Below are 18,968 nucleotides of genomic sequence, written 5' to 3' on the forward strand. Positions count from 1 at the left end.
TGGGTCAGACATTGCCTTTCACTCCTCTCCACAAGGCCAAGGACATTTCATTGTTTGCTTTAACAGTGAGTGAGATATTCCTTCTGTCGAGTTCCTTCTACAGTTTTGTTTGAATGGGTGTTCACGGACTATGACAAACGTTGAGGTATTGGGATATGACTGAGGAATGCCATGAGAAACAAGAATATCCTAACCCTGCTTCAGGCCACCCATTTTCAAGGGATTCTGAAGGAGAAGTAGACAAAGATGATGAGACATAGCAAATAAACACTTTGAACAAGCAAAAAATCCTAACCTAACCACTAAGCAGAGCTTGAGTGAGCAAGATTGAACTTGAAGAATTTCTTATCGCCAAGTTTGATCAGTGTAAACAGCAGAACCAAAGTAGGTTGTAAAAACCGTCCAACCTGCTTTCATTGGGGCTCATACCCAAGTGCCAGATCTGTATTCTGGAGCACAAAGCCAGAACACATAGGGCCATTTCCAAGGAAGCAGAGTAAAAAGGGAGTGACGCTGAAGGAGTATAAAAGAGGCCGGACTGGGGCACCTGGGTGGCTCAGTCGGTTAAGCATCTGCCTTCAGCTCAGGTCATAATCCCAGGGTCCTGAGATCAAGCCCCGTGTCAGGCTCCCCACTAAGCGGGGAGTCTGCTTCTCCCTCTGTGTGCACGCTCTTTCTCTCTCTTATTCCATAAACTGTTAATGCTTTAACACTTTCCAAACAAGAAAGAGCTAAAATTGCTTTTATGGCTTAGTGTGTGATGTGTTCGTAGCAGTTTTGCCACTCCAGGGGTGTCTGTTTGCTGCAGTCTTCTTTCTGGGAGGATGAACTCTTCTGGTTTTTTATAAATTGCTCTTCACAAAGCTCAGAAACATCCACTAGAGATTCCTTATCAAAAAGACTGGATACACCTCCCCTGAAAAAAAAGATACAACCCTTTCTCCTTAGTAATATGCAATGCTGATTGCCCCAGTGTTCCCACAGCATTAACCGTGGGAAAACAATAAACTCGTGACGCAAGCATTTTGAAGTTATATTTTCTCTTCGCTGTTCATGTCCCCAGATGATGGATCTTTCAGAGGACGAAACTTTTTTTAAAGAACAGTTCAGATGATGACACAGACTGATATAAATTCATGACTTCGGTGCCTGCTGTCTGACGGTTCATTTGAGCTGGAATACTGTCAACGCACGAAATGTCACTGGGGTCAGTGTTCATCTTCCTGTGCGTTACGCACCCCAGTGTGCTGTTCCAGAGCTTTCTGAGCTCAGGGGTTTCACTGACAAGGTATCCTGACTTCATATGGAGCCAAGATTATTCACCTTTTTAGGATTCAGATGATGGATCCGAATTCTTAAAGGGCTCTGACCATTCAGCCTAGGTAATCGGCCCTTCTGGAACATAGATAAATGCACCCAAATATATCAAAATCCATTCTTAATATTCTATCACATAGAAGGAAACATATAAGATTTTAAAACTTGTGCAGATTTCCATGTGAGTTGTGGAGGCTACGTTTTCAAATTTTCATACAGTGGCACAATTTTCATTAACATCTCATCTCCCTTAAGTACTCAAGAGACTCACTGTCACTAAAAAGTAACACCTGTAAGACCCCACATAATATAGCGAGTTTTTATTCCATGGTCCAGAAGAAGAAAAGAGAAGAAAAATTACAAAGAGGGGCACCTGGCTGGCTCGGTCGGTTGAGTATGTGACTCTTGATCTTGGGGTTGTGAGTTCGAGCCCCACGCTGGGTATAGAGATTACTTAAAATCTTAAAAAAAAAAATTACAAAGAAAATGTTGAAAATCCCCAAGTCTTGACAGTTAAAAATCATGGAAAACTTTTTTGTAAATGTTGAAGGATACTGAACAACTGACTTAAAAAGTCTGAATTTTTCGGGCGCCTGGGTGGCACAGCGGTTAAGCGTCTGCCTTCGGCTCAGGGCGTGATCCCAGCGTTCTGGGTTCAAGCCCCACATCAGGCTCCTCTGCTATGAGCCTGCTTCTTCCTCTCCCACTCCCCTGCTTGTGTTCCCTCTCTCACTGGCTGTCTCTGTCTCTGTTAAATAAATAAATAAAATCTTTAAAAAAAAAAAAAAAGTCTGAATTTTTCAATCAATCAGAATTTGGTCCCCATTAATTAAAGGCTGTGATTTGCCCCCCTTAGGAGGGGAAAGAATGACCCGTGAGTGGACAGTGGTGACCCTGGGGTAGGAGGCCTTGGCTACAGGCAGTTAAGGCCCAGCCCAGAAGCGGGGCTCACAGAGACTTGTGAATTCGACAGGACTCCTGCCTCTGGGCACACAGCCTAAGCAGAATGTGCAGCCTGAATACAAGGAATTGGCTGCAACCTCCTGGCCATTCAAAAAAAAAAAAAGCAACCCCCTCACCTCCTCAGTGAAGGCCAGCATGTTTCCCGAAAGACCCTGTAACGAACAGCCCCGGCAACGGAGTGGGTGGGCCCCGAGGCCTGGCACTATCTCTGACAGGGCGTCTAGCAGGGCTAAGGGACCTGGGAGACCAGACACAGGCACACCCAAGTGCACGGGTAGAGAAGCCACAAAGACACTGTACCCCTAACGAGCGGCGTTTGCACTTGGGTGAAGGAAGCTAGTGCAGAAACCTTCCAGGCTTTTGTGCGAGGGAAGGGCAGACGCTAAAAAGAAGGACTTCTGGAGTCTTCACGATAGACGTGGATTTTAAGGGCAACCTTGGGTCATACAGAACTAATCAAGCGAAAACAATAAGAAAATGAGCCTGACGGTCAGCAAGGATCTGAGGACTTTATCAAAAAGAATTAGAAATGGCCAGATTCACTGGGAGCTGCAAAGGATCAAATCTGCAAGGTGGCATTGTGTGGCTGGGATTAAATTATTTATTCATTGTTAATTTATTTATTTATGTATGTGCAAATGACCTTGCTGCTGCAGGTGGTATGGGGCCTCTGAAAAGGCTGGGTTTTTAGATCCAGGCCTAGAATATTGGTCCATTTAACTCATTCTTTCCTTAAGGCGATCAGCACTGACTTTTATCTAAGGAGATAGAGGAGGAAAAACCATATGTGTGCAGGGAATGATGCAGGACTTGAGCAGCCCTGAGGACCCAAGAATTTCAGCTCCATTCAAGATTCTGGGGAAGGCTCCATGCAGTTTAATGTCCAAGAAATTAGCAAATGAATGCTTATGTCAATATGTGAAAAATCCCTGTTAGTTTAAACAGATAAAAAGCCTGTGGGGAAACCCCAGAAGATGCAAGCTCTTCTTCTTTCCCTTTTTAGTTACTTTAATTTTTAAAAGAGGGCACAGCACTTCTGGAGTTATGTGGAAACCCACAGAAGTCACAAAAAATAAAAAAGGTCTAGAGTGAATGTTTGATCTTGTAAATGCTTGAAATAATCTGTGTGAATATCAGCCATTCTTTGTATCATGTTCATTATTCAATAATGTCCTGCCCAAACTGAAAAGCAGAGAATCCATCTTTACCTCTTACACAAGCCTCCAGCACGAAAACAAATAATTACTCTGTAAGTATAGCGACAGTTTGTAGGGGATACCCAAGGGTGAAATCAATAGGGACATTATTTTCTCTAAGTTTAGGCAAATAATGATGAATGAATATGGTCATCCTGTGTTCCTGCTGACCCAGCACAGTGGGGACACGGTGTCGGACATGACCTTTGGAGGAAGAGCATACAGGAGCTCAGCGTGGGGGACTCAGACAAGAAGCCATACATACCGAAGCCGGCGACTTCATGCCAGTGAGTCCTCCTCAAGAAGAAAAGCCTGCTTACTTTGCAAAAGAGATATATGACAGCCAAAGATCCCTGAGGGGGAATCCTTCTACTAGATCGGCAAGGGATGCTGAACAAATGATCTGACTTAGGAAACGCTGCCTTTCAGAGTACATAGCTGCCTCTCAAAGTGAATTTGAAACCTCTCTTGCACTATAAAGAGGTAAGCTTTCCCCAGAGGACGTGGGGTGGGAAGAAAAACAGAAAATAAGAAAAGAAAAACCAAAGGAAATGTCTTTATTTTTGCTTAAGATTTGTTTGTTTATTTATTTGAGAGAGCGAGCGAGCACAGGAGCACAAGCGTGGGGCAGGGGGAGGCAGAGGGAGAAGCAGACTCCCCACTGAGCGGGCTCAATCCTTGGGTCCTGGAATCATGACCTGAGCTGAAGGCAGACACTTAACCAACTGAGCCACCCAGGCACCCCCATAATTCATTTTCACATGTTAAAGTTCTAATGGTTTGTGGCACACCACAATTTAATATATGCCTGTTCTGAACAGGAATTCTAAAAGCACTTTATTTCTAGGTAGGTTTTCATTCGTCATAAGGATAGTGAGGTATCTGGAGTAACGAAGCTGCACACTAAAACTCGCCCCCCCCCAAAGAATCAATGAGGTTTCTTCCCCATTCTCCAAATTAAGGAGGATTTTCTTTTTTTTTTTTAAATTTTTATTTTAATAACAGAATAAAAAGAGAAAAAGTGAAGATCCATTCCGAGGTATTTTCTAAAAACCACTAACTACAAAAAAGCAGCTTCTCATTCCTGGTAGAAGATAGAACATGCCATTTAAACAAACAAACAAACAGGGGCACCTGGGTGGCTCTGTAGGTTAAGCAACCAACTCATGATTTCAGCTCAGGTCATGATCTCAGGATTGTGAGATTGAGCCCCACTTCGGGCTCCATGCTGGGCATACAGCCTGCTTAAGATTCTCTCTCTCTCCCTCTGCCCCTCCCCTTCCCTGCTTACATTCTTTCTCTCTCAAAAAAAATTGAAATTAAAAAAAATTTAAAAAACCAACAACTCTGACATTCATGTATTAATTTATGCTCTGTAGGTGATTTATAATTGAGTAGTCACTTTGAAGAGTTAGAGTTGAAATCTTTTAATGAAATGTTTTGTGGAGGGAAGAAGAGAATCCCCATCATTTTTTTTTAACTTTTCATCTGTGAAGTTTGATTTATTACAAACTATCAGGGCAGAAATTAGCAGGTATCACCAAAATTGACCCATTTTAAAAATTAGCACTGTAAGATTGCTCAGGGAGTAGACTGTGCTCAGAAAAAGAGTTTGCTGAAAAAAAAAATCATAAAATTTTTAAGTACCAATTTTTCCAATTAATCTTCAGCAATATCCAGTTCATCAAATATTGTTTGTAAGCTTGAAATGTCAAAATAATCATTCAGAAATAAACACAGATCAGGGGTGCCTGGGTGGCGCAGTCGTTAAGCGTCTGCCTTCGGCTCAGGGCGTGATCCCGGCGTTGCGGGATCGAGCCCCACATCAGGCTCCTCCGCTGGGAGCCTGCTTCTTCCTCTCCCACTCCCCCTACTGGTGTTCCCTCTCTCGCTGGCTGTTTCTCTCTGTCAAATTAATAAAATCTTAAAAAAAAAAAAAAAAGAAATAAACACAGATCAAGTACTGAATTTTATCATTATAATATTTTGCTTTTTCATTGAGCACTTGGAGATCTTTTTGTTGGTAACTGCTCACGCAGAAATGAGCAGATGCTCTGGTTTGGTGAGGGCATCAGAGGATGCTCCTCCCTAGGATGATTTGGAGTTGGCCAAGAAATTAAAAAATTGTCCTTTTTAAACCCTGAAGTCATACAGAGCAACTAAAGCAAAAAAAGAAGAAAAAAATCAATATTTTTTTACCGTGCTCACTCTTTTCAAGTCATACATAGGTATTCATTCTCTCTTTTTATAACAACAGCAATAAGCAAGAGCAACATGTGCTGGTTAGATGCCTTAGAATGTTCTAGGCATTGTGCTAAGCAATCACCATAGATGATTTCATTCCAGACTCAAAATAACCCATGTGGTAGGTATTATTATTTCCGTTTTCCAAAAGGGGAAACCGGTCATCAACAAGGTTAAGTAACTGGTCCCAGGTCAGACAATAGTAAATGGCACAGCTGGATTTGAACTTGCACCAGCCTGATTTCAGAGCCTGAGCTTTTAGATAATATGTTTTTGCCTCTTTTAAGCATCTTTTCCTTCTGCTTTTTTTATCTTTAAATGAAAGTTATCATTGATTTTCATTAAAAACTCAGACTTGTATTTATCATTAAACAGACCAAAAGAGTGTGCTTTCTTCAGCGTCATTTAATTTGTCCCTGAAGATGGACAGCACCCCGGGAGGGCGCAGGTGGCTGTTTGCTGCCCTTTCCCCGGAGGCCTCTGGCTCTTCTCTAACGTCAGTGATGCTACTCACCAGCCCTCCTGCTCCCTGCCTCATGGCTGCCCTCACGAGAACCACTGTTCTCTTTTCTATGCATTTTTTGCTCTCCTCTCTCATCTAGTACTTAATAGTGCCAGATAATAACAACAACACACATTTATATGTAGCACTTCTGTGTTAGGCACCGATCTAAACATTTTACATATACTAACCAGTTATAGCCTCATAACAACACTACTAGGCAAGTATAATCGTTAATCCCCATTTATAGATACGGAACAGAGATATAGGTCAAGTAACTTAACAAAGATCACACTAGGAAATGGTGCCGTTCATGATCTTTTTTTTTTTTTTTTTAAGGTTTTATTTACTTATTTAACACAGAGAGAGAGAGACAGCCAGCGAGAGAGGGAACACAGCAGGGGAGTGGGAGAGGAAGAAGCAGGCTCCTAGCGGAGGAGCCTGATGTGGGGCTAGATCCCAGAACGCTGGGATTACGCCCTGAGCCGAAGGCGGACGCTTAACAACTGCGCCACCCAGGCACCCCGCAGTTCATGATTTAACCAAGATAGCACCTTGAATTATTTATTTACGTTTTTATTGTCTGCCTCCTACCTCTATGTAAGAGAAGAATTTCTGGTTTACCCATCACTGGATCTAGAGCACTTAGAACAGTGCCTAGCATTAGGTAGGTGCTCAATAAATGTTAGCTGACTGACAACCATCTTTCAGCTTTCAAGGGCATTTTCCTGACCCTATAGATATTGCCAGATAACACAAGCACCTCTTTAATTTCATATGACATACTGGTCATTCATAGAATATCAGATGCAATCTTTGGGTCTTTTGGTCTTTTCAAGTTGTGGGGGTTTTTTGTTTTTTGTTTTTGTTTTTTGTTTTTTTTGGGGGGGGAAGCAGAATTGGGCTATCTGCTGCGAAAATGAAGTGCATCAGAGCCTCAAAGGTTGCAGGTCTCTGAGATGGAAGAAAGAGACCACAGAGGTGCACTTCTCTGTCTTGCTCAGTGCCCTAGGAAGTTGGTCTCTCCCTACAATCTGCATGACTTCACTCCTTGTGCTCTCTGGCTGCTGACTAGGTTTGTCCAGAGAGAGACAGCACAAGAGATGGAAGGCAGGCAGGAAGTTCTAGCCCTGCTGTTTCTCTGCCTTGATGCCAGGGTTTTGCCCATGGCTGCTCCCTCTATGGCTGTCAGCTCCTACTGAGCGGCTCCCTCCTTGGAGCAGTTGATGATTCCTCTTCTACAGCTCCACGGGCCCCCTCGGACAGCACTGCCTCCCTTTGCTACTTCCAGCCCGATGGGAAGGCCTTTCCACTGTGCTAGCTCTTGGGTGCCTCAACCTCCTTTACAGGCTCCCTCAAGCTTGCTCACACCTCTGAAAATGGTTCATTAAATAGTATTCAAAAGGCCAGCTGAAAGCTCCTTCTTCTTCCTGCTGGGATGCTAATACAGAGACCCCTGGCCCAATGTTCCATCTAATGCAATGTTCCCCTCCACAAAATCTTCTAGCTTCTATTTGCCCATTTCCAGCCTTCAAAGGAGTCTTCTTCATTTATAGACTCTTCTATTTACTAAAATGTTATTCCTTTTCCAGAGGCAGGAAAGATCTGTTCCCATGAAATCCTATTTCTGTCTCCTGGACCACAAAGACTACTCCTCTTTCCTCCACCTGACAGCCCTGTAAATATTTAAACACAGCTGTCGTGGCCTCCCCCAAATCTTCTCTTCCCCAGGCTAAATGCATTCAATTTATTTTCCACTTTATATCTCTCCATGGCCCATCCAAGTGCCTGAAAACAAGGGAGTGAAGAAACAGGAGAATAAATTTATAATAATTGATAGGTGTGAGTGCTAAGATCAAAGAACCAGGAAGGAAGCAGAACCTGTCTACTTCTGACCTTATCCCTGGGGCTGATGTGTCAACTTCTCGTCATTTTTTATTATGACCACTTAAACTTATGTATCACTTCACCCATTCTCTTTTCCTGCATTTTTCATATTGGTAAAGCATTCATAGTATGAAATTTAACACTTTAACTATTTTTAAGTATACGGTGCAGTGTCATTAAGTACATTCACATTGTTCAGCAACCATCACCACAACCCATTTCCAGAACTTTTACATCACCCCAGACAGTCTGTACCCATTAAACATTAACTCCCCATCCCTTTCTCCCCCTGCCCCTAGTAACCTCTATTCTACTATTTTCCATCTTATGATTTGCCTATTCTAGGTCCCTCATGTAAGTAGAATCACACAATATGTGTCCTTTTGTATGTAGCTCATTTCACTTAGCATAATGTCTTTCGAATTGGTCCACACTGTAGCATGTGTCAGAACTTCATTCCTTTGCAAGGCTGAATGCAATTCCACTGTAGGGACAGACCACATTCTGTGTATCTGTTCATCTGTTGATGGACACCTGGGCTGTTTCCACCTTTTGGCTATTGCGAATAATGCTGCTGTGAACACTGGCGTATAAATATCTGTTTGAGCGCCTGCTTTCAATTCTTTGGATACATACCTAGGAGTAGAACTGCTGGATCACATGGTAATTCTACACTTAACTTTTTGAGGAACCTCCAAACTTTTTCACAGTGGCTATGCCTGTTTACATTCCCATCAGCAATGCACAAGGGTTCCCGTTTGTCCACATCCTTGCCAACACTTGTTATTTTCTGGTTTTTTGATAATAGCCATCCTAATGGCTTTTTTTAAACCAAGCTTCACTCATATAATTGATATACAATAAACAGTGTGTATTTAAAGCATATAATCTAAGTTTTGACATATGTATACACTTGTGAAACCATCACCATACTCAAGATTATTGCCATTATCTATTATTCCAAGTTTCCTCAGGCCTCTTTATAATCCCTCCCTCCTACTCCTCCCACTTCCCAGGAAACTTGATCCATTTTTTTTTAACCCTATGTATTTTGGTTCCCCTCTCCTGCTTATTCCCTTCCATCTGTGAAGCTGATCTCTTGAATCAGAAGATGAAAGCAAAATTGCTTAGCAGATATATTCAACAGCTTTTACACAAACCAAGTCCACCCCTCCCAGAAAGCCAGAACAAGAGCAAAACAAGTGTCAAGAGCAGAATGTCACCATACAGTACATCATTAGTTTTTGATGTAGTGTTCCATGATTCATTGCCTGCGTACTGTATGGTGACCAACGTTAAAAAAAAAAAAAAAAAAAAGAACAGAATGTCTTTGGACTTGCAGTCTCTGCTTATACCTCCCTCTTTTCCAAATAGATACAGAGAAATCAGGTAATTTTAGTTGCCTTTGAGGTAAGAATTATTACTGTAATTTTATAAACAAAATAACAGAGGCTTGAAGAGGTTAGACAACTTGCTTAAAGTCCCATGACCCAACACCAAAAGCATAAACCATAAAAGAAAAACCAGTAAGTTGGACTACATCAAAATTTAGAATTTACACACTTTAAAAGATACAATTAAAAAAATAAAAACACGGGGCGCCTGGGTGGCACAGCGGTTGAGTGTCTGCCTTCAGCTCAGGGCGTGATCCCGGCGTTATGGGATCAAGCCCCACATCAGGCTCCTCTGCTATGAGCCTGCTTCTTCCTCTCCCACTCCCCCTGCTTGTGTTCCCTCTCTCGCTGGCTGTCTCTATCTCTGTCGAATAAATAAATAAAATCTTAAAAAAAAAAAATAAAATAATAAAAACACAAGTCACAGACTGGGACAAAATATGTACTAATCATTTATCTGATAAAAAGGCTTGCATCAGAATATATAGAGAGCACTGGGGGGAGCGGGCAAAAAAAAAAGAAAAAGAATATATAGAGAGCATTTACAATGACCAACATATAGAGAGTGCTTGACAACTGACCAAATTTTTTAAATGGGCAAAAGATCTGAATATACATTTCTCTAAAGAAGATATACTTATGTCTAACAAGCACATGAAAAGATGGTCAAAATCATTAGTCATTAGGGAAATGCAAATTAAAACCACAAGGAGATACCACTAGACACCCACCAGGATGGTTACAATCAAAAAGGCAGGCAATAACAAGGGCTTTTGAGGGAATGGAGAAACTGAAACCTCTTGTTAGTGGGAATATAAAATGGTACAACCACTTTGGAATACAGTTTGTCCGTTTCTTAAAAAGTTACACATAAATTTACAAGACAATCCAGCCATCTCACTCCTAGGAATCTATCAGAGAAATGAAAACATTTGTACACACAAAGGTATGTACACAAATGTTCGTGGCACCATTATTCATAAAGTCAAAAACCAGAAACATTCTAAATGGCCATCAACTGATGAATGGGTAAACAAAATGTGGTATGTCCATACAATGGAATACTCTGGCAACTGGAAGGGATGAATTCCAACACATGCTACAATGTGGATAAACACTGACAACATTAGGCAAAGTGAAAGAAGCTAGACACAAAATACATATTCCATGATTTCATTTCTAAAAGATGTCTAGAAAAAAACAATGTATATAGAGAGAACGCAGGTGGAAATGTTCTAAAACTGGCTAATGGTGATGGTTCCACAACACTATAAATTTACATGGATCATTGAGTTGTATACTTACAATGGGTGAATTTTATGGGATGTAAATTATACCCCAATATACCTGTTTTTAAAAATCACACAAATGGTACATGGTACTACAAAATATCAAGAGAAGTTATATTGAAGGATTTATGATTAAAGAATCTATGCAAAGAAAGGGGCAGGAAGTGGCATATAAGTTTCCTCAACCTCCCTAAAAATTCACAAAAGCTTATTTAGGAGGTTATATTAAGCAAACATGCTGTGCACGATTCTTTCATAAGAAGCCATTAATTATTTTTACAGCCTTTTACCGTGTTTTGGATTTCTCGCAGTTTTTCTTCAGTCTATTACATTCCCCAAGATTCTGTTAAATTCTATACGGCATAAGTTTTTGTGATTTTATTTTAAACTTTGTTTTATTTGAATTCCTGTAACTGAAAGCATTCTAGTAAAGAACAAATAGGTACTGTGAATGCGCTCCTGTGACCTAAGAACAATCCCTGAGCTTCTCTGAGGATGCCTAAAACTGCTTATTGAGCTCATCACACCCATCATATATCCACAGTTATTATTTCTGTAAAATACTGGCCATTACTTATGAGCAGGTAAGGCTTCATCGATACAGACAGAATATTGCACCAAAATTATCTGTGGCAGGAACTTAGTTATCTACCACAACACCCAGCTGCCCTCCCTCCCCCCCCTTCCTAGCTGGGCACATTGCTACTCAGAATAAAAGACTACATTTCCCAGCCACCCTTGCAGCTGGATTTATCTATATGCCTAAATTCTGGGCCACATGTTATAAGCAGAAGTATTGTGTGAGATTTCTGGAAATGGTGCTTAAAATGAACAGACTCAGCTGAAAGAAACCCCCTTTTTGCCCTTCTGCCTTGTCCCCTCCTCAGGCCTGCCCCTGGAGCCTGAAGAGCAGAACTTCAACAGTCATTAGGATGATGAGGCGACCTTTAAAGGATGAACAACAAGCTTCAGGATGGTAGGGCAGCCTGGGTCCCCGATAATACCCTGGAGCTAACGGATAATACCCGTGCTGGGGTGCCTGCCTCCATTCTTCTTTTATGGGATGGGAAAACACCTCTATTTTGTTTAACCGACAGGAGCCACGTTTCTTTTACTCACACAGAACCTCCTCTTAACTGACACACTGCCTAAAAAAAAAGAATCCACTGTAATCATTTCTGTAAGGAACGAGAGAGAGGAGAGCTAGGAAGAAAGTCCTAATGCTGCCAGCAGTGTGTCTGTGAGGCCTCAGCAGAGGGAATACGGTGATACTCAGTAGCCATGGTTACAACAACTACAGCTGCTATATTGGAAGTCATCTCGATAATAGGATTTATAGAACTATACTTAATGATTGCTGCCCAGTGAGGCAGCAAATGGTAAACACGCACACATATCACATGTTCATTTCCTAAATCTGATTTATCTTTTCCAAAGATTGGAGAATTATCATAAGGTGAAAGCAAAGTCCACCAAGAGTCCCTAAAATGCTGATCTAATCAGAACATTCCCTCAAAACACAAAAGTCTCCAACTATTTGCAGTTTCTTAAAATTCTTAATAATACAGTACTTGTTGACCGGGTAGAAGGTGAATATATTATCTAGTGGTCTTTTATGTGCACTTATTAGGCACACAAATCACGTACATTCCGACTTAGGTTGGCCAGGTGCTGAGTCCCACTGTGCTTGGCACTCTCAAGCGTTCCTGAATGAACATAATATGGTGGCTATCTTTGTGCTTTGTACAGATAAATGTTTAATGAGTATTTCAGATAAAACCAAATTTCATGATTTTTATACCCACAACAGTGGTGAGATAACGTGCATGCCAACGTCTTCAGGGAGAACTGTCACAAAATACAGGTTTTAATGACTGGTGGAATAAATGTGGGTTGGTAGTTCTGGCTCTGGCGCAGATGTACGTATAACTAATTTAGGCTTAGAAATATTAAATGACCAAGAAAAGTATTTAGACACACATAAAAATTAATTCCTGAAATTAATCCTTCCTCCAGAGGCTTCAGGAAATCATCTCTTTGAGTCTCAGATTCCTTCCCTATACCAGAAATAAGCTTCTTTTTAGTGCTAGCTTCCTACAAACATGAATTTTCTCCTGGGAGTAACACGAAACGAAAACATAAAGAAGTAAATAACTGAGTAAATAGCACTGTTTTCCGATTTGCCGACAGGAAAATTTTCTGGGAATAAACCAACTCACATCCCAATGTAGTTAAGTGTAAACAATTAGAATACTGTGACAAATGAACTTTCCTTTAACGTTTCAAGTTACTAGTTATTTTAGACTATTAAAGTTTACACAGTAGTATGTTAAAATTAAAAATACATGGTACTATCAAAATCAAAAGGCACTTGGCATGTAACTACTTGTCCTTTCCTAATACTTTTATTTTTTAAATATTTTTTAAAGATTTTATTTATTTGAGAGAGAGAGAGAGAATGAGTGTGGGGTGAGGGGCAGAGAGGGAGAAGCAGGCTCCCTACTGAGCAGGGAGCCTGATGAGGGGCTCGATCCCAGGACCCAGGGATCATGACCTGAGCTGAAGGCAGACTCTTAACCGACTGAGCCACCCAGGCGCCCCTTTCCTAATACTTTTTTTTAATAGGCATACTATTAAATATACATACATACATACATACCCTTAGATATCTGCTTTGGCTGAGAGAAACATATTCCAAGCTTATCCAATGGGGTGCAATTGCATGTGGGAAAGAAAATGCTCACAAAATCCTTCTGGTTTGGGGTTGTTTAGATGTCTTCTCTATAGTTTAAAATTCAGGATGTGATGAGTCTGGTCAGCACACCTAACCTGCCCAAGCTGAAGCAACTTTCAGGGGTCTGGAAATTAGAAAATGTGGCTGAGAAGCTGTTGGGCTGACAGGTCGAAGGAGAGCTCTATTTACTCTGATGTTTGGAGAACGTAAAGTCCTCTCACAAGACATATTTTGGGACATCTGGGTGGCTCAGTTGGTTAAGCACCTGACTTTGGCTCAGGTCATGATCTCGGGGTCCTGGGATCAAGCCCCGTGTCAAGGAGTCTACTTGTCCCTCTGCCTCTCCCCCTGCTCATGCTCTCTCGCTAATAAACAAATAAAACTTTTTTTTTTTTTTTTAAAGAAAAAAGACATTTTAAGTTCCTGGAATTTTAAATCTCTCTGAAATCCCTTCAGTTCATCAATAAGAACTAACCGGGCAGACATTAACACAAGTGGCATGGTAAGAAGCCACTCCCACCGAAGAGCCTGTGGCTGCTCTTCCTTTAATTAATCATTCCATATTAATCTGTACACTACTATATTCTTATTGCTAAAATCATACAGACAAATTCTGGAGTCAGTAATTATGGGCACAGAGAACAGATCAGCGGTTGCCTGGGGCTCGGGGAGGGGACTGACCATAAAGAGTGCAGGCAATGTGGTGAGTCTTACTTGTGATGGCGGCATCCATTTATCAGAATCCACTGAACTGTATCCCTAAAAGAGGTGAATTTTATGGTATGTAAATAACACCTCAAATTACCCAAGTTAATGTAAAATAACATTCTGAAAGATACAAACCTGATAATCATGATTAATCCAATTCTCTGGGAATTTTAAATACACACACACATACATTACATAAATCCTGGCAAGAATCAGTATCTTGACGGCTCACATAAATATTAGAGCAGAAGGACCTCAGCAGGCACCACATAACATTTGGAAAAGGTGTGGCCATGAATTCTCACTTAGAAGATAAAACAATAGTTTATCATCAACTACATGAAAAAATAGTTATCAACTACAGCGAGTAGGTAACTTAAGGAATTAGACCACAATACTCCATCATAATTACCCAGGACTCTAACGTGGAATCAGAGCACCTGGTCACTGAATCTCCAGCCCTTACTTTCCCGGCTCTTTTGTCGCAAACAAGTGACAGGCTGTATTCACGACATGCACTTTTTTTTTTTTTTTTGGCACTTTATTTTTTTTAAGCACTTTGATGACAGCCTCAGGAACGTTTTCTTAATTTTATTATGATCAACCTTCCACTAATTATTTTTTTCCTGTGTATAGTAATGTATTAAAACTTTCCAGTTGCCTCAGATAGATTTTCACCATGTTTTGCGTGTCAGGAACAAAGATGAACTCACTGACCAGTTAAATTCGTTAATGGGTGTCAATGTTCAGGCAATGTACCATGTTCTGGAAGAAACATCCCTAGATTATGGCATTGTTCCTTACACTGAAGAGGAAAACTGTATTGCTAAAATCAAAGCACATGACCAATACTCTAAAATGCTTTTCCTAGATAATTTAATTGAACAAATGTGATTAAATCTGAGAAAATGAAGGAGAAAGTGGGACTAGTAACTAATCTCCTCCATCAATAAAGCTATTCTCTAAACTGAGAGTTCTGTTTAAACATGGAAGACTAAATACATGAGTTTACTTCCACTGTTTCCTAAAAGCCTTCGAAAATGACAGTAAAGGAATAAAAATGCTATGAACTCCGAAGGACAAAGAGCACAACAGTAAAGATGATGTGATATAAGAGATGTCAACAACATTTTGAGGCCGAAGAGCACAAGGATGAATGGTAATTGCAAAGCAGAGCTGAAGCCTCAGTCCACGAACAAGGCATGAAGACAAGGAGGAAGTGAATTCCTAGCACACAGCCCTGGACCAGCTCAGAATCTGGAGGCACTGGACCTCTGAAGGCAAGGATAAGGAGAGGCCCTGAAAATAGAAGGTAGAAAGTTTGACTGAAGACCCATTAGACCCCATGCAACTGGGCACCAACTCCTCCCTCTCCCCACCAACAGAAGAGAAAACTGATCTTTAGAGAAACTGACCCAGGAAGGTTCTAGTTCAGAGACTTCAGGGAAACGAGGCCCAGAGTCAAGGGTCATACTAAACCCAAGAATTAAGTGTATACACAGTATGTATACACATACTAAATCCAAGAATTAAGTCTACACACTCAATAGTTCAACCCCTGAATACTTTATCCCATTTGTCCCGCAGAATATTGGTGGCCAGGTCTTATTCTCAAGGCAGAAGATGAGAAGATTCTCTATCAAGGAGGTGACACAAGAGAAAAGACATCGAAACGAACATTTGGGAGTCACTAAATGAAATGACTGGACCTTCAACAATCACTATCTTTCCACCAACACACAGTGAGCATTGTATTGACTTGAATATAAACGAACATAGAAAGATCATTAAAGGGGTGTCTGGGTGGCTCAGATGGTTAGGCGCCTGACTTTTGATCTCAGCTCAGGCCTTGATCTCAGGGTCTTGAGTTCAAGCTCCATGCTGGGATCCATGCAGGGTGTGGAGCCTACTTAAAGGGAAAAAAGATCACTAAACATTTAGGAAAGTCTCTAAAGTGAAAGACAGAGATAGTAAAAAACAAAATAAAATAAATTGAAATAAACAAACAAAAAAAGGCAAAGAAAGAAAAAGAAAGAAGACCATAGAGACAATGCAGGCAGCAGAAAATCTAAAACCACCTCCTATAATTAATATCCTCCGAGGACAGGAGAATTCATTCATCATTCATTTAACAAAGATTTATTGAGCATCTGATGTATATAAGTATTGTTCTCATTTCTTAGGATGCTGAGGTTTTAAAAAGACACAAAAATTCCTGCCTTCATGTAGCTTATATTCTAGTGTATAACGTATCTATGAAACTAGACAGAATGCTATATGAGGAATAATCACCTAATTCTTAAAAAGAGCTCTAACAAATTCAAACTATTATAACCACCTCCATTCCTACTGCTCTAGTTCAGCCCCTTGGATTTTTACGACAGCTTGTAAGAGGTCTCCTGGCATCACATCTTACCATCACCGCCACCATCCATCTCTCATAGCTGCCAGAATGATTTTTTATTCAACCAAGGCATCTTGATCACCTTACTCCTCTTCCGACAATCCTTTAATGGTACTTAATTGCCTTTGGGAGAAAATCCAAGCTACTGAGTGAGTCATTAAGGCTCTCTAGGACCGGCTTCCTCCTTATCTCTTCAGCAGCACCACCTACATGCCACCCCTATTCCATCCATACTGAATTACTGCTTATAATTCTTCAAATCTATAATGCTTCCCCTTATGCCTCCAGACCATTGGTTTCAAAAAATTATTTCAACCAGCAATAAGCAATGCATTTTACACTGTAACCCAGTACAGTGTTTGTCCTTCCCCCTGCCCCACCCACCCCGCCATACACACACACACACACACACACACACACACACACACACACACTCACACACACATGGAGGGGTCGGGGGGGGGAGCTTCATGAAAGAATACTTATCCACTGTGTGAGGTGCAGTCTGATATTTTCTAGTCTGTTTTGTTTTTTTTATGCTGGTACTGACACATTAAATTGATTTCATGACCTACTGATGGGTCCAAATCAAACATCTGAAAAAAACTGCTTTAGGTCTTTGCATATTTTAATGTCTCTGCTTGGAACACGATCACCTTTTCTTCTTCTGGCTAATTCTCACGTGTCTTCAAGACCCAGTTTAAAGTGCTCACCCTGGATTAGGTATCCCTCTATGTTTCTGTAGCACTTCATGTACACCTGCCACTCCCTACTACCATGGTCTCTTCATTGCTTTGTTTCCCCTACTTGACTGTGAACTTCTAGAAGGCAGTGAAAGAGTTGCTCATATGTGAACCCTTATTGCCTGGTAAACAGTGCCCAGCACAGAGAAGACCCTCAATGAATACTGGCATATGAACTCATCCATTCCATTCTTGAGTTGGGTAAATGGAAATGGCTAAAATCACAGAGCACCCAGCCGCGCCTGGGTGGCTCAGTCAGTTAAGCGTCTGCCTTCAGCTCAGGTCATGATCCCGGGGTCCTGGGATCAAATCCTGCATCAGGCTCCCTACTCATCAGGGAGCTTGTTTCTCCCTCTCCCTCTCCCCCTGCTTGTGCTCGCTCACTCTCTCTGTTAAATAAATAAATAAAATCTTAAAAAAAATAAATAAGATAAGATAAAATAAAATAAAATCACAGAACTCCCAATCCTTTTCTTTTTTTCCTATTTGAATGAAGCAAGCTATCTCCAGGGATCTCTCTCTCACACATTTCTATAACAGAGCCACCCAGAAGCTTTTACGTTTAGGAAAGAGCATTTTTCTTCCCATCATGGTTTAGAGTGGCAATGTTCAAACTTTTGTTCCAAGAGCCCCTCTACCCTCTTAAAACTAGTGAGGGCCCCCAAAGAGTCTTGATTTATGTGAGATTTTATATATATTTTAATATTTAAATATTAATTTAAAATATAAATATATTTTAATATTTAATACATATTTTAATATATTTATCACACACATCACATAAGCCTCTGGAAACTCCACTCTACACTTGTCAGAATGAGAGTGAAAAAGGCAAAGAACATCTTAGTATTATTATAGAAACAGTTTGACCTCCCTTCCACCCCACTCTCTGAAAGGGTCTCAAGGACTCCCACAGTTCCTCAGACCAAAGTTTGAGAACCACTAATATAGAGTAGTTAAGCCATAGATATTGTTGCTTAAGGGGGGGTTCAATAAATAACAACTCTGCTTATAACACCTGAGCCTAGAATTAATTGAGAGATAAACAAGTGTCATATGGGTCAGTTTTATTATTGATAGAACTCTTGAATAATGGCAATGATGATCTTTCTAATATTGTACTCCAAACTTATCATCTAATCATAGTGCTAAAAATTGCAGCCATCCCCCTGTAAGAGCAGATTTCCATAAAATTTTTGGAATGGAGCAGTCCAACATGCACACACCCTGTGGACAGTGGCTCTTCCAAAACCAAATCTGAAAAGTCACTCTTCTATTTCTGGGGAGTAGAAAATAAGGAGGGGCAGAGAAAAACTGAGAATGTTGTCAGTGGAGCTCCCTCCACATGGAAAGAAACATCAGGAACGAGGAATAAGTACTACCCCATAATGCTGAGCATCAATTCTGTGGTAGCAGACCAAAAATGTCCTAGCTTAGCAGTGTGCCAAGTTTACAAAATTTCCCTAATACCACCAAAATGTTGCCCCAACTGCTAACTTCTTTATAACATTTAATGAACGAAATACGGACATGTGATATACATTCACAGAAGTGGGTACCATATTTTCATACAGTAACATTTGCCTA

General features: G+C 40.7%; 1 protein-coding gene across 11 annotated transcripts in view; it reads right to left on the reverse strand.

Annotated features, from left to right (window-relative positions):
* Positions 1-18,968, reverse strand: part of ACSL1 (acyl-CoA synthetase long chain family member 1) — a 291,625-nt gene that overhangs the window by 256,406 nt on the left and 16,251 nt on the right. The window lies entirely within an intron of this gene.

The sequence above is a fragment of the Ursus arctos genome, unplaced genomic scaffold, assembly GCF_023065955.2.
Source record: "Ursus arctos isolate Adak ecotype North America unplaced genomic scaffold, UrsArc2.0 scaffold_27, whole genome shotgun sequence".
Taxonomy (NCBI): Eukaryota; Metazoa; Chordata; class Mammalia; order Carnivora; family Ursidae; genus Ursus; species Ursus arctos.